Source organism: Calliphora vicina, chromosome 4 (assembly GCF_958450345.1).
Source record: "Calliphora vicina chromosome 4, idCalVici1.1, whole genome shotgun sequence".
NCBI classification, from domain to species: domain Eukaryota; kingdom Metazoa; phylum Arthropoda; class Insecta; order Diptera; family Calliphoridae; genus Calliphora; species Calliphora vicina.
In genome coordinates, this window is record NC_088783.1 from 50,677,425 (window position 1) to 50,694,641 (window position 17,217).

A 17,217-nucleotide genomic window follows, 5' to 3' on the forward strand; every position below is an offset into this window, starting at 1 on the left:
ATCTAAATTTATTAGGATTTTGTATAGTGAAAAAAAACCTTTCAAGTTCTTGCCATTGTGCTACTTTACTATCTTTTTTATACCCTTCACCTTCGTGAGAAGGGTATATATAAGTTTGTCATTCCGTTTGTAATTTCTACATTTTTCATTTCCGACCCTATAAAGTATATATATTCTAGATCCTTATAGATAGCGGAGTCGATTGAGCCATGTCCGTCTATCTGTCTGTCTGTTGAAATCAATTTTCAGAAGACCCCAGATATCTTCGGGATCCAAATCTTCAATAATTCTGTCAGACATGCTTTCGAGAAGCTACCTATTTAAAATCAGCATTGCAATGACGTATATAAAACCGTAGTAAGTTGGACCTACAATGGGTCAAAATCGGAAAAAATATTTTTTAAAAAGTTTTTTTTTCGCCAAATATTAATCAAACAAATTGAAAAAACCAAAACAAAAATTTTAAAAATTAAAAAATTTAAAAACATTTGGAAAAAAAAATTTTCAAAAAAGTGCAAAAAAAAATTAATTTTGTTTACCTAAAAATATTTAAAATTTTTATTTTGAAGTATAATTTGGTGAAGGGTTTATAAGATTCGACACAACCGAATATAGCTCTCTTACTTGTTTTTATACCCTTCACCATGAGTGGCAAGGGTATATATAAGTTTGTCATTCCGTTTGTAATTTCCACATTTTTCATTTGCGACCCCATAAAGTATATATATTCTGGATCGTTATAGATAGCGGAATCGATATAGCCATGTCCGTCTGTGTGTTGAAATCAACTTTCCGAAGCCCCCAAATAACTTACATACACGATTCATACATCAATATCTCCGAAATTCTTGCGGCTCGGTCGCTATTTAAAATCGAGAAAATCGGTCCACAAATGGCTAAGATATAAGGAAAAAACTAGGACAACCTCGATTTTTGACCTATATCTGGATTACTAAGTCATTAATATAGACAATATGGATATCTAATGATAGATATTTCAAAGACCTTTGCAACGACGTATATAAGATCATAGTAAGTTGGACACACAATGGGTCAAAATCGGAAAAAATATTTTTTAACCCGAATTTTTTTTTCCCCAAAAATTTTTTTTTGTCATAAATTCTTTTTCCAAAAAATTTAATTAATGAAATTTTAAAAAAAATTAAAAAACAATTTGGAAAAAAAAATTTTAAAACATTAAAAAAAAAATTTGATTTTGTTTAAATAAAAATATTTAAAAAAAAAAAATATTTTTAAGTATAATTTGGTGAAGGGTATATAAGAATCGGCAAAGCCGAATATAGCTCTATTACTTGATTTTTTTTTTTTTTGGTTTTAGTAAATTTAAACACTAGATCTATTTTTGTTTTATAATTGCTGGACAAGATTTATGATAAATTATGGGTGGATAAAACTAGCGTTGTATTAACATGTTCATTAATTTGAAATAATATAAACTAAATTGATCAATATTGTAGAAACCCCGCGAATGTTAGAGGGTATTCACATACGATGTGGAGTTTTTATGCTTATGGCTCTGTGTTTGTTAAAATATTATATTCTCTAGATGCAGAATATTTTCATTTACGTGACACTGATCGAATTGTTTTTTCATTGTTATTTTTGAAATGTATGTTGGTCTAATATAATTAGAACTAGTCGCCATTATAATACCATAAGACTGGATTTTGGTACTCTTCATCTCCATAACTCAAACGGAAATCATTTATAGAAATCGGTGCGAATGCCGCACAAAAAGAGCTCAGTTGTCACAGACACTAGCACAGATATATGCCACTTAGTCATCGAACAAGCAAGGACTATATATAGATCCTGACACAGTTTCTGGTGGCGATCTTCGGAGCTAAGCTTCTACGGCTCTTAGTTTGGAAGAGAGTAGCTAATGGAAGCCATAAGGTATTGCACCGAATGACAAGCTCATTCGTCCTGACACTAAATTGCCCACGGCATTCACTCACTATAACTAATAGGCGTCTTGTACTAGCTCACTGATCTACAAACTTACTACCTACAAACTTACTAACTTACTTACTAAGTTTTAATTTTACTATCTAGTATTCATCCTGGCAATTCAAACAAGGTGTTTTTGGAGTCATGCTGTTTGCCAGAAACGGCCTTGGACCATTGTAGAAACGATTTCTGTGTTATTACGATTTTAAGGCATAAGCCAAACCCCATCAAAAAGTTCACTGGAACTTTTATTATTTTTTAAATCTCCATTACCTCTCTTGGGGCTTCCACAAAGCATCTCCATCTTTTTGCATATGTTTTCGCGTCTTCCCATGTAAGATTGCACTGACCTAGTTCTTGGAGTATTGTACGTCTCCATATACGATGTTGCCATAATATCCAGTATATTGTTATTTTGCTTTGTATCAGTTTCGTTAATCGGTTGTTGTCCCAGCTAAGTAGATAATTTTTTGGCTGTAGCAGGTGCTAGGATAATGGGGCTGCCATCTCCTGGCTAATCTTTGGTCGAAATTTCAGATAATAACGTATCTTCTCATGGCATGTTTCGTAATAAGTTGTGAACATTAAGGAGAAATGTCAATTGCCAATAGTCAGATGTCTGACAGAAAATAAACCGTTTTGCTATTAAACTGTACAAAGCTGCCATGAAATCCATATATTTCGATATAAACAACTAGTTATTTCATGCATTATTTTGTAATGAGTGGTGGTTACCCAGCACATTATTTTATTTACTAGAATAAGTACTTATTTTTATACAGGTTGGTAATGAACTTTTGCATTTAGCACAGCTATCTAGTGTGTTTGACGGAAAAACGGGAGGTTAGTGGTTCACCACCTGTCAAAGCCATTAATTTTTTTGTTCATATCATATTCATTTATATTTTTCATTTATAGTTTGACTATCAAACACAAGCAAATAATGTGACTGTTCGATTCCCACACAAGGCAATATTTTTTGTGTTTATTTTTTTAGCTACATATTCTTGTTGTCAATTTACTACTTATTTCTTAACTGATTGTAAGTACATTTGTAAGCTTGACCCATACATTTTTTAAAAATCTCGAACAAAGATAAGTAGTGTTTAAGTCAAATAATAAGTAGTTATGCCTTGGCTCCAATATTACTTGCTGGCTTACTAAGTAAGTAAAGTTTTTGCTGGGAAATTGCACTGAAGTGTTTTGACTCACTTCATTAACTACATTTTTGTATTGGATGAGGTATATGAGCTGAATGCACTTTGCCCATAAACCAAATTTGTGGAGGTCATCAAAATAGGTATTTTTGTGAGATGATTTCATCGTTGGAGTCAAATCTCTTTTCGCCGAGATATTTCTTCAGGTTTGAAAACAAGAAAAAGTTACTCGGGGCTAAATCCGGAGAATAGGGCTGAAGATGGAGCATTTCGTAGCCTAATTCATGGATTTTTGCCATGGAATCTTCACAGGTGTATACCCTTTTGTGCATCCGATTGCGAGCAAACGTGGCAGCTGTCTTACGGAAAGCTTTCTCATACCCAAGTGATCATTCAGAATAGAAACCACAGCCATGTGAGATTCTTCCACAATCTCTCGCCAACACCATATCGTGATTTTTCCAATTGTTTCGGGTGTAGAGACCTCAACTGGGCATTCAGAATGTTCGGCATCGTCCAAGCTTGTACGAAATTCAGTAAACCACTTTTTTACCATTGAAATTGATGGTGCAGAGTTCCCATAGTATTTATCAAGCTTAGCCTTCAATTGGGTGATAGTTTTTTCGCAAAAATAATACTTAATGTGCAGACGATGTTCACTTTTTTCCTATTTTTCTTCAAGTCACGAGGTTGTCTGCTATCAAACACAAACTAAATGACGTAGCTTGTTCAAAATTCGACAGAAGTCAACTGACAGATGCCTGTTGACAGGAACAGTGTTGTCCTTTCAGTTAAGAGCCGGTAAATTCAAAAAGTCGTAGACTTATTTACCATACCTCGTATTAGTTAGTTCATGTGTCATTAATGACATTTAAAAAAATAAAATTTTGAAAAAAATTAAATTTTCCGATTTTACCTAATGTCAAATAAATCATTAGTTAACCAAAAAATACTTTATTTTTACATTTTTCAAATATTTTACTTCAAAATATTTGTCCATATTTTATTGGCCATTTGTTGATAACAATTTTAGTGGTTATCCAACAAGATTCACTTTCTAAACGAATAATAAGTGGACTCATTAAATTCTTGTACAACAAAGTAATATGTATCATTAACCCATTAACGTCCAACAAGAAAATACCAATAAATATTAGTTTATAAGGTGATACCTATTATTAATTTTTTTATCAATAAATAAATTCAATAATTAATAAAGATGATCAAATGATATCGATCGATCCTCTAAAATTCTTAACCAAACTATTTCAAAGCACGAACTGTATCAATGCATATATCCAATAAACATGCCTGGTCGTACAAAACAAGCTACCGAACATGTCGAAGCTCTTCTGAAGCATCAAGCACCAAGTCTCAATTCTCATAGCTTGAGCACACGGAATATTTATCAGAGCTATCGATCGGCGCATATGTTTGTACACAGCTATTCTCGTGAAACCATCTTGTCTGCGTGCAATAATAGAGTTTCTTCTAGAACTTATCAATCGGGCGATATGGGTGATTTAAAAGCAAGCCAGAATTGAATTTGCCGGTGTCCAGCAGAGTCACTCCGCTGAATGTCTCACAAACTGGTTTAGAGATGGACTAGATCTGTTTTAACATTAACAGAAATAATGTATTTTATCAAATAATCCCTTGCCTTTAAACAGGTATTCCCAAACGACTCTAGCGAGTGCTTATGGTTTAATATAATTAAGATTTTCTTAATTTACAACATTGTTTTATTAGCGAAGATAGACAACAAACACTTCTTAATGATGTAATATCATTAAAAGATCATTAAAATAAATATACAAGTTTATTTAAATTTTTTGTAATATAATTCTTGCATAAAATTATAGTCACATAAATACATATGTAAGAGACTTCTTACTTCCCATTATCCATCACTCAACAAAACTGGGTGTCAGAAACGGGTTTAGAGTTTAAGATATTTTAGGTTTTAAGTTAAATTTTCTGTTTTTATTAAGTTTGATTTTGAAGAAGATTTATTAAATCTACATAAAAGCGACTGAAATAACTCGATTTATTGTTAATCGTGCTAAATTGCTGAATTTAGTTTTGTTTATTTATGTTGGTTAATAAAAGATTTTATTTTTGTCATTTAGTCTTTGTTTTAATACTTGTGCTAAGTCGTTATTATATTCTTTATAGTTAACTAAGTATATTAAAGGAATGGGCAATCAAAAACCTAACTAAAGAGGCAATAATGCCTTTTTAACACTAGGAGTTTTTCCAAATGGAAAATATCCATCATCTAAAGGAGGTTCTAGTTGGCAAACGACGAAAAAAAGAAAAATCGTTGAGATGTACACAGAGAAAACAGATTCCAAGCCAAAAGAACTACTCATCTTTTGAGGCCAAGAACGAATCAAGCCAATATCGGATACTCTGTCCCAAAATTAAGCATAGTTCAGAGAGAGCGTTCTGCATCGATCGAAATAAATAACAGTAGAGCGGGACAAGGCCTGGACTATAATGCAGTGGGACAAAACTTACCAACCACTTCATTCTAAATAGTTTTTAACAGTATTGCCAGATTTCTTGTCTGGTCAGATTTCAGCAGCTCATAACAGATAGGACCCTTTTGCTCCCACCAAATACAGAGCATTACCTTAGCGCCGTGGACATTTGGCTTTGGTATCGATTCGGTTAGTTGTCCGGGCTTCACATAGGATCTCTTACGCTTCGGGTTATGGTAATGGATCCATTATACTTCGTAAGTAATTCGGTGCAAAAATGTCCCTGCTTTTGGATGAATCCTGCTGCTCACAAACGTTTTGAAATTGCTCCCATTAATGATTTTGCAAATTTTTGTTGAGTTTGACAACAATCTTCATGGAGTAATGCCTCCAAGTCTTGGTCTTCAAACTTTTTGGGCTGGCCTGGGCGATATTTGTCTTCCGTGTCAAAATCACCACTTCTGATCCGCGCAAGCTCACCATTTGCTTTGGTCAGCTATCGGGGTGCTTCAGCGACACTTTCTTCAAATTTAAGAAGTAAAAAACTTTAATGTTGTTTGCACTATAATGTTCAATAAATAAGTGAGAATAAATTGCGCGTTAAAAAATGCGCCATCTATTGTCAATCCCGCATTTGTATATTTTACACCCAATATAATATGAGAAGCTTTTTGTATTTCTTTGAAAAAAATTTCGTACAGTGTGAGAATGTTTCTCGGCGTAAATATTCATAAAAAAATTAATTATAATCTGTGAAAATTTTCCTCTAGAAAATGTCTGACAGTCTGTGCTTGTTTTTCTCTTGAAAATTACTAACAGTTTGTGCAAATTTTCCGCTAAAAAACTTCTGTTGATATTTTCCTCCAGATAATGTCTCATAAGCTGTGCAAATTTTCCTCTTGATAATGTTTCTCACAATTTGTGCGAATGTTTCTTTAGAAAATGTATCACAGTCTGTGAAATTTTTCTTGTATAAAATGTCCCACAGTCTGTCAGTAATGTCTCACAATCCATTCAATGTACATCTAGAAAATGTCTCACAATATAAATTTTCTTCTAGAAAATGTCATTCAGTCTGCGCAAAAAATGTCTTCACAGTTTGTGCAAATTTTTCTCTAGAAAAGTTCGCACAGTTTGTCATAATTTATGTTCTAGAAAATGTTTCAAAGTATGTAAAACTGTTTCTTTGGAAAATGTCTTAAAGTTTGTGCAAATTTTCCTCTAGAAAATGTCTGACAGTTTGCGCAAATTTTCCTCTAACAAATGTCTCACAGTCTGTGCAAATTTTCCTCTAGAAAATGTCTCAGAGTCCGCGGAAATGTTCATCAAGAAAATGTCTCACAGTTTGTGCAAATTTGACTCTACAAAATGTCTCATAATCTGTGAAAATTTATCTCTAGAAAAAGTATTGCAGTTTGAGCAAAAATTTGTCTCTAACAAATTGTCTCACTTTCTGTGCAAACTTTCATCTAGAAAATGTCATTCAGTCTGCTCAAAAATATCTCCCAGTTTGTGCAAATTTTCCTCTAAAACATAACTTACAGTATGTTCAAATATTCCTGAAGCCGGTTCATTTTCCTTTGGAAAGTGTTAATCCAAACAAAACCCGCTTGCGAAAAAAGGCATAGTGGTTTAGAAAGATTTAATTTAGAAAATAATTCCGTTGCTCGTGAACCATTGAAGATATCTATAATGCAAATTTACATTCTGCACGAATTGTTCTGTATGTTTCAAAATGTTTCACAGTCCGTGCAAATTTCTCTCAGGTAATGCCTTACAGTTTGTACAAATTTGACTCAACAAAATGTCTTACAGTGTGCGCTAATTTTCCACTAACAAATGTCTCACAGTCTGTGCAAATTTGTATCTAGAAAATGTCATTCAATTAGCACAAAAAATGTATCAGAGTTTGGAAAAATTTCCCTCTAGAAAATAACTTATAGTTTGTGCAAATTTGGCCCTAAAAATGTCTGAAGCCTGTACATTTTCCTCTGCAAAGTGCAAAGCCAAAAAAGGCATAGTGGTTTAGAACGATTATATTTAGAAAGTAAATCCGTTGCTCGTAAACAATTGGAGATATCTTAATGCAATTTTACACAGAGATCTTTCTGAGTTGTATGGCATTTGTACTACTTATTTCGATGTTGGTGATCCAAGTTGGTGATCTGTATAATGGACTAATCGAACTATTAAAACAATAGCCTACCTTTAATTTATTTGATAACTTAAGCTTTGAAGCCTGTTGTATTTTTGCAAAATAAAACGTTTTAAACTCTTGCCATAATTTAACCTTGAACTAATTCCTTTATATCACAAAAAACATCTTTATTACCCGTATAACTCCACAAATGCTTTTTATACCTAAATATATTTATTTATATTGCACACAATTTAAATCACACATCAGATCAGAGGAGAAGGTGGTTTATTCAAACGACATTTAATATGGTCGTCACCGTCTTTGTCAGTTGTGTGTCTTGAAGCAGTGAGTGGTGCTGTTGAATTTTATTTGATTAAGATCATCAATACGCAAGTGAGTTGTGGCTTAAATGTTTACTCATAGTGGCCAATAAACATATTGTTTGATTTGTGTTAAAAAAAAACGAAATTATAAAATAAATAAAACTATTTTTAACAGATATAGACAACAAAGTAAAACTTAAGTAAATAAATAAAGTTTGTTTGGAAAAGAAATATATTTATTTTATTGTTTTATTGTTTTATTATTATGTTTTTGTTTTGTGTTTAACACAAGCGGATAGTTTTTTTCAAAAATACATATATTCAAATGTGGCAATTTGCACCCTACTGTAAATATGAAGGGATTTTAAGACTCTCCACCCAGCAGTATAGGAGGCTGTCCCTATCATTTTGGATGACAACTAGTTACATAACTAGCTACGTGAGTAGTTATTTTTGAGCCTTTTCGATTGCAATGAGACAGTCTGATAGCTGGTCCAAAGTAGTCAAAGCATGCCGGTTACATAGATGCAGTTAACTTACGAGCTACCTAACTGGATACTTGATCAGCTACATAACTAGTAATTTTTATAGTCAGTTAAAAAGGCATCTAATAGACAGTCCAATAACCAATTGCTTCTAAACAAACCTTCCTCCGACAACTCTCCATAAGATTATTTCTGGTATATCAAATAAATTTTCTTTAAAATGCAGTACAAAATAAACGATTAAATTGATTACTCTCTCGATTACTTAGAGACACTAATGTGACAATGGACTTCACGCTAGATTACATGGGTTGTATAAAGTAACCAATTGACTTCTCTCTGCACTATAAAAGCACATACATACGTGACAAATACCCCAAAATATATATGTACATTTGATATTCCCAGTAGTGAAGATCGGCAGAATCTAACGTACTTTATATTTAGAATCTGTTAATTAAGTCGGTTCATGGGACACAATACACATCAATATTGGTATCAGTAATGAGCGAGAAACAAACATATAACTCCAATGCATTTACTGTAGAGCGTAGCGAATTCGTTTCAAATAACTTGAATAAATATTCAATAAAATTGCAAACAAATTACATGAATTTGCTGTTGTAAACTTTGTCGATCATTCGGTCAGTAATACATACAAATGACAAGCCCCTCACTGAAGTGTGAACGCACTTTGTTTGACAATGCATTTCCTTCTACACCTGCGATTGCAATATTTTTTTGTTTAAATTATTAACCAACAAATGCAATAGCTTATTTATTTAAACGAGTATTAATAACCATTTATAAGTTTAAACAAAGATGCAGTTCAGTATACACTAGCAAAAATGGAATGAAGATCAAACTTGTACTAACGCTTTATAACCAATACCAATTATCTACTTTATCTCACCCCCACTGTATGCATATTAATGAACTTATTATCTTTTTTGTCTTTTTAATCATTACCCCTTGCAATTTTACCCACATGTTAATCTTCAAGCATATTTGTCTTTAACTAATTGCTGGTATTTACTTCCGCATTTGTTTATTTACTGTTCGAAATTGTTTAAAATCCACTTAATATTGACTTAATGGCTGTTGACAATAGTTAATAGTTAAAAAAAAAATATGCAAATACATTGTGCAAAATTTGACAAAAATGTCCATTTATCAACATCTAACAAGAAAAATTCCCTAAGGCAATGTATTTTTTTTAATCAAACTTCACACAAGACTGACAGTCTTGAAGTGTTTAGAGTAAATAAACTAAGAAATACAATACATAAAAAAAAATATATTGAAAAATGTTTAAGTCATAGATAAATACACATAGATCGGAAACTCTCCTGTGTAAACAAAAATAATACTCGTTTTTGTGATTATTTTGGGTAATTTTTTGGTTGTAGTTTTTTCATAGTATCCACTCTATGTGTATTACTCTATAGTTTAAGTCATAGGGAAAATACACATAGATAGGAAACTAGAAAAAAACTCCAACAAAAAAATCCTCAAAATCATTACACATACGAGTATTGTTTTTGTTTGTTGTTATTTTTACTAATACATTCTCATCATTTATGGTTTTGACAACTGAGTTAGGTCCATAGAGCGGAAACTCTCCTGGAAAAGACCTAACTCAGTTGTCCAAAACCTAAGTGTTAAGAATGTATTAGTAAAAAAAAGCTACGTGAATACAAAAACAATACACGTATGTGTGATTATTTTGTGATATTTCTCTATGGTTTAAGTAATTTCAGAGATTTTGATAAATTATCAAAAGAACTGTTTTTTAGATTTTCTTGAAAAATATTTGCACAAATTCTAAAAACTTTGAACACATTCTGAGACATTTTTTGGAGGAAAATTTGCACAAACTGTGAGTATTTTCTAGAGGAAAATTTACACAAACTGTGGGTAATTTTCAAGTGGAACATTTTCTCAGTTTAACAGATCTTTCTACAGGAAAATTTCCGAAGACTATAAGACATTTCTTATTAGAAAATTTGCGCAGACTCTGAGACATTTTGTGGATGAAAATTTTCGAAATTTGTAAATTTTTTAGTGGAAAATTTGCATCGAATGTGATCTATTCTAGAAGGAAACACAGACTGAGAGACAGTTTTGAGTGGAAAATTTTCTGCAGAAAATTTTTGCAATAGACATTTTTCTGGATCGAAATTTGGACGTTTTTTGGAGATAAAACATTCGCACAGACTGTCAGACATTTTGTAGTGGAAAATTTACTTTAGAAACCTTTTCTAGAGTAAAATTTCCGCAGACTCAGACATTTTATAGAGGAAAATTTGCACAGACTGTGAGATAATTTCTAAAGGAAAGTTTTCTTAAACTGTAGACAGTTTTAAGAGAAAAAACTTACTCAGAATATGAAACATTTATTAGAGCAAACATTTTCACATACTGGAATTTGAACAGATTGTAAGACATTTTTACAGGTCAATTTTTACAAACTGTAAATTTTCATTAAAGATAAATTCATTGGTTCACGAGCAACGGAATTATATTCGAAATAAAATCTATCTAAACCACTATTCCTTTTTTGTCAAACCGGTTTTAATTGGCTTAACACTTTCCAGAGGAAAATCCACAGGCACATTCTTTAAGTTATTTTCTAGACGAAAATTTGCACAAACTGTGAGATATTTTTTTCGCAGACTGAATGATTTTTCTATAAGAAAATTTTAATACAATGTGAGACAATTTCTAGATGAAAATGTCGACGGACTGTGAGACATTTTATAATGGAAAATTTACACATACTATGTGACATATGTTGGAGATAAATTTGCGCAGACTGTAAGAAATTATGCAAGGATTGTGTGACATTTTCTAAAGGAAAATTTTTACAGAATTTGAAACATTTTCTATAGCTAAAATCTTCACAAACTGTTAGAAATTTTCTAAGGAAAATTTGCACAAACTGTGAGACATTTTTAGTGCAGACTGAATAACATTTTCTAGAAGAAAATTTACACTGTGAGACATTTTTTAGATGAAAATTTCCACGGACTGTTTTCTAAAGGAAAATTTACATAGACTGTGGGACATTTGTTAGGGGGAAAATTTGAGCAGACTGTAACTCATATTGTAGAGTCAAATTTGCACAAACTTTAAGACATTTTCTAGATAAACATTTGCACGGATTATGAGATATTGTCTAGAGGAAAATTTCCACAGAATGTAAGACATTTTCTATAGGAAATTTTAGATTAGTATTGCTAAGATCAAAGTGTCATTTGCTTAACATCTAAAGATCCTCTAGCGGAGAACAACAAATGTTAAACTTATTTGTTTCTCATATTCTGAGATTTTCCATATTATTTTCGTCATAGAAACTTAATTTAAAACTTCTATTTCGAAATATCAATTCAATATGAATGAATTTATATTTAATAGAAATTAAATATTTATTTATTTATTATTTATATACCAATATAATTTATTCATACACATTTTAGGACCACAAATTTCTTAATTTATTTTAAAATAATTCCTGTTTTTTCATTTACTCTAAACATTTAACAAAATGCTATCAATAATTAGATTAATAAAGTTAATAAAAATTAATATTATTATGCAATTAAATACCTTAATCATTGTGACATCATATTGTTTTCGTTTAAGAAACTAATTTACATACCCATTAGATTACTTTTAACTATTCATAACAAAAAATGTTTCTGAAATGAATTTAGAAGTGTTCTACGATTCATAAACTAGTTTAATAATAAATATAAAAATAATACTTTATTATGAGAAAACATAACAAACAACATAAAATTTAAAGTATTAGTATTGGCAAAAGAACCCAGAAAAACAGTTCAAATGGGACTATGGACTTTATTTGGAGCAGCATCATCATTAAAACACTATCACAACGGTTAGACTAAATTTAAATTAACTGAAAAGTGGTTTTTAAATGATAAAATCATAATTTAGAAAAATCTACCTTCTATTTAAACAATTTATAAACGAATCAATAAAATGGTAATAAAAATGATAATTAAAATCACAATCCAGTTTTTTTTGGATAGAAATTATTGTCTACTTCTTCTATAGGATTTCTTTTGTGTACAAAATTTCTCAAAAACTTTCTTAACTATCCCATCTGCGAATAATTTTGCACCCATTATTCCTATGATAAAATGACAAGATCTATTGAAAATGGTAAGAATAGGTCGATTATTTCTCCCAGCCCATAGTGGGACAGAATCAAAATGTATTCGAAATATATTTCTAAAAGGCTGATATTTTTGGTATTACAAAAAAAATTTCAAGTCAATATCTCAATTAGGTACAAAAATATGCCACTTTAAAACTCCGTCCTTTAAAAATATTGCACTTTTTCATATTTTAGTATAAATTTTCAGAATAAATAAAATATTAAGAAAATTTATACAAATTTTTTATTATGAAATTTTGACCATATTTCTTTCGGAGCTGGGAAAATACTTTGGGGATAAATAGTGAACACATCAAGGTTTCCAAGGCTAGTTTCCGTTTTCTGATCCCAGCTTTGGGATTTTAGAACATGTGGCCCAAATTTGAAATTGTGATAAAAAATTGGATATGTTTTTTATACCAAAATGCTCTCTGTGAATATATCTTAAAGAAAAACATAAATTGTTATATATTTTTAAAGAAAGTTTTTCGTCATCTTTTCGTTAAAAAAAGCAAAAATCTACTATTTTTTTTAATTTTTAAATTGAAAATCGTTTATTTTTTTAGATACATAATTGATATTGCTCTGAAATCTTTTGTATATTATTGGAAATTTAGTTGTCTAACTAACAAAACAAATCCGAATCCGTAAAGCCTACATCCGGAAAATACATTACACTCCACCAAAAAATATTCTGTTATTACGCTATTGGTCGTAGGTCCTAAGATTCGGTGTTGGGTATATAAAATCTAGAAAATCGGCCCACAAATGGCTTCCATAAGGAAAAAACCGGGACAACCTTGATTTTTTACATATTTACATAAATATTAAAAACAAAAAATTTTTTTTTTAATTGTTTATTTGGTAAAAGGTATATAAGATTCAGCCCAGCCGAATAAATATATACAATATGGATATCTAATGATAGATATTTCAAAGACCTTTGCAACGACGTATTTAACATAGTAGGTCCGACCTATAATGGTCGGACAGCCAGCCAGGCTGGCTGGCTGTCCATGTAAACCTTGTGCGCAGAGTACAGGTCGCAATTTTGAAGATATTTCGATGAAATTTGGGACATATTATAGGCTCGAGGACCAAGCCTATTGAAACTGGCTAAAATAGGTCCATTATTTCACCTAGCCCCCATACAAATGTAATCCCGAAATTGGACATTTATCGGTCATAAATGTTTAATTTATATATGTATCTCCACAAATTGCGCTCTAAATAAGTTTTAAATATACAAAATTCATGTCACCAAATTTTGTTACGATCGGTCTATAATTAGTCATGGCTCCCTTATAGACCCGCTTCCGAAAATCACTTTAACGTGCATAAATCGCTTAAAAATGTGGGTATACTCACAAAATTCAACATAGTAAACTTTCATGTGGACACAAACACGACCTAATTTCATGGTGATCGGTCCATAATTAGTCATAGCCCCCATATAAGGCCCACTACCGAATATCACTCAAAAATATAAATTATTGAAATTTTAAAAGAAAAATGTTTTTGCTCTTTTACTTAGTGTAGGGTATTATATGGTCGGGCTTGACCGATCATACTTGCTTACTTGTTTTCATATAAAATGATGCAGAATTAAACGTTTTGTTTGCACGTGAAATCTTCAAATATCTATTTCCTTTTTTATCTTCAAATGTATTTCCCTGACATTCTTTAAAACATACTTCCCCCAACTTGTAGTCTTAAAGCACATGTTTACTGGCCTGCATTTGACGGGGCCATCACCCAAATATCTTTTAAAGTGATAAAATTAAAGTTCAAATATGTAGTTTTTATTTAATTTTCTTACGCGTTTAATACTTTTTTTTTGCCATAAAAGTCATTTACCTCTGAAGTGCGTTCGTATAAATGAAGACGAATACATAAATATTTATACTTTATATATATTATTTTTAAATATGCAAGATTTCGAAAAGAAAAATAGACACGAACATAAAAATTAACATAATGGAATGCGTTTTTTTTTTCTTAATGTTTTACTAAATGCGGTAAACGTTTATGGCAAATAGTAAAACAAAAAGTGGGCAAGAAATACTAGTATATTTGCATTTTAATTTAAAGATGACATTTTATGTCATTTTGACACATATTTTTCAGCTGTTTTGATGTTGATGTTTTAATATTTAAAGTCAACCTAGTTTATGGGTTTAGCTTTAAAGAAAAATGAAAGTGAAGTGAAAGAAATTAAATAACAGGAATAGATAGTTTTGTTACATAATAAGTATATGTAACTACTTATAACATTTTAGTATTTTAAATATTAAAATCTGATATTGAAAAACCTCTAATGAACATAATTCAGTGATCCCTATGAGTTCGTTATAACTCCTATAACTGGAGAGAAGACAACTTTTACTAAACGGTTCAGTGATCTGTTCCTCGCTGTAGGGATTTGTTCTAGTTCTGAAAGGGACCTGTCACTTTAATACACCAATGTCCTAGAGGGTTAAATTGACAATTTGTAGTGAATCTGTGACTGGTCACGGAACTAACCCAAAAACACTTGTTTTTTTTAATATTATTGGGTGTATGCCATAAAAATGCGGGATTTTTTCAAATTTTTAGCTTTTATTTTGAAACATTTTACAATATAAATTTATTCAAAGAAGCTATGACCTTTTCCCATCTTTCTGGGAACATATGGATTGAGACCAATATCGGATACTCTGTTCCAAAGTGAAGAGTATCCCAGAGAGATAGAGCGTTTTGCAGCGATCGAAACAAATAGTAGTCGGACGGGGCAAGGTCTGGACAACATGTGGCCAAGCGTTGTGATGATGGAATATTACGGTTTCATGTCTGGCCGCATATTCTCTGCATTTTTCGGTCAATGCTAGCTTCAAGCGAATCAGTTGCATTCGGTACAGATTCCCTGTGATGCAGCTCATACCAAATACAGAGCATTACCTTAGCGCCATTGATATATGGATTTGGTGTTGATTGATCTGGTTGGCGGGGCTTCACATACGATATCTTACGTAATGGATCCATTTTTCATAGCAAGTAATGATTAGGTGCAAAAATTATTTTCTTTGATAGCGTTCAAGCATCACTTCGGACATGCTAAATTGTCTTTTAAGGTCTCTCGGCTTCAAAACGTATGGTTCGTTATTTCCCTGTTTTTTTGGATGAATACTGCTGCACGCAAATGTTTTCAAATTGTTGCTTGAGTAGCTCCCAATGATTTTGCAAGACCTTGTTGAATTCGGCAACAATCTTCATGGAATAATGCTTCCAAATCTTAGTCTTTAAACTTTGCATTTTGCGATCTTTGTCTTCCGTGTCAAAATCACCTCTTCTCAATAGCACAAACCATTTCTCGTACGTTGAAACCGATGGAACACATCCACCATCGATTTGATGAAAAATCGGTGTGTTTCAGCGGAACTTTGATCGATCGTTGGTACAAAATTGGACATTTTTGAAGAAAATTGGACATTTTCGATCAGATTTCTGCAGCTCATAATAGATATGAACCTTTTTCTTCCACCAAATACACAGAATTACCTTAGCGCCATGTATATTTGGCTTTGGTGTCGAATGGGCTGGTGGGACTTCACATACGATCTCCTACGCTTCGGGTTATTGTAATCTATCCATTTTTCATCAATAGTTGTGATTCAATGCAAAACCATCTTTCAAGGTCTCTCGGCTTCATGTCATATTTTCCCAATTTTCCTGTTTTTGGATGAATCCTGCTCGCAAACGTTTGGAAATTACTGCCTGAATATCTCCCAATGGTTTTGCAAACTCTTGTTGAGTTCGGCAACAATCTTCATGGAGTAATGTCTCGAATTCTTGGTCTTCAATTTGTTTGGCTGACCCGGGCGATCTTTGTCTTCCGTGTCAAAATCACCAATTTTAAACCGACCACTCCATCTCTTGAACGTTGAAACCGATGGAACACTTTAGCGGCACTTTTTTCAAATTGAAGATTTTAAGCAAAACTTCGCGCTAACACTTGACAGAGATAAGCAATTATCATCAAATGCATTTATTTTAAAAAAATCTATAGATTCTACATGCTCTGTCAAGTTGTCCATTTAGATCACTTCTCCTTTGCAGGGTTAACGATTTTTATAATATCAGACGTCTGTAATTAATTGTTGCTGCTTGCAGTTACTTGTTACTTTTATATACGACTTATTTGCTTCGTTATGACATGATAATTAAAATCTTATTAACGTTTGAGTAAAAATATATTTGACAATATTTGTTGAGGTCTTAATACCAGTTTAACAAATTAAATAAAAACAAAATAACTGCTTTTAAATTCGGCAAAGATTTATTGCAAGTGTAGGTCAGTTTATGGTTTATCACAAAAGGCTATACTGAATAGTAAATACCCTTCAAGAATTTTTGAGGAATCCTTTTATAATCATTGCCCTATTAAAAATAATTTTGAGTTTATATATTGATACTACATATAAGAAATTGCAGTCACT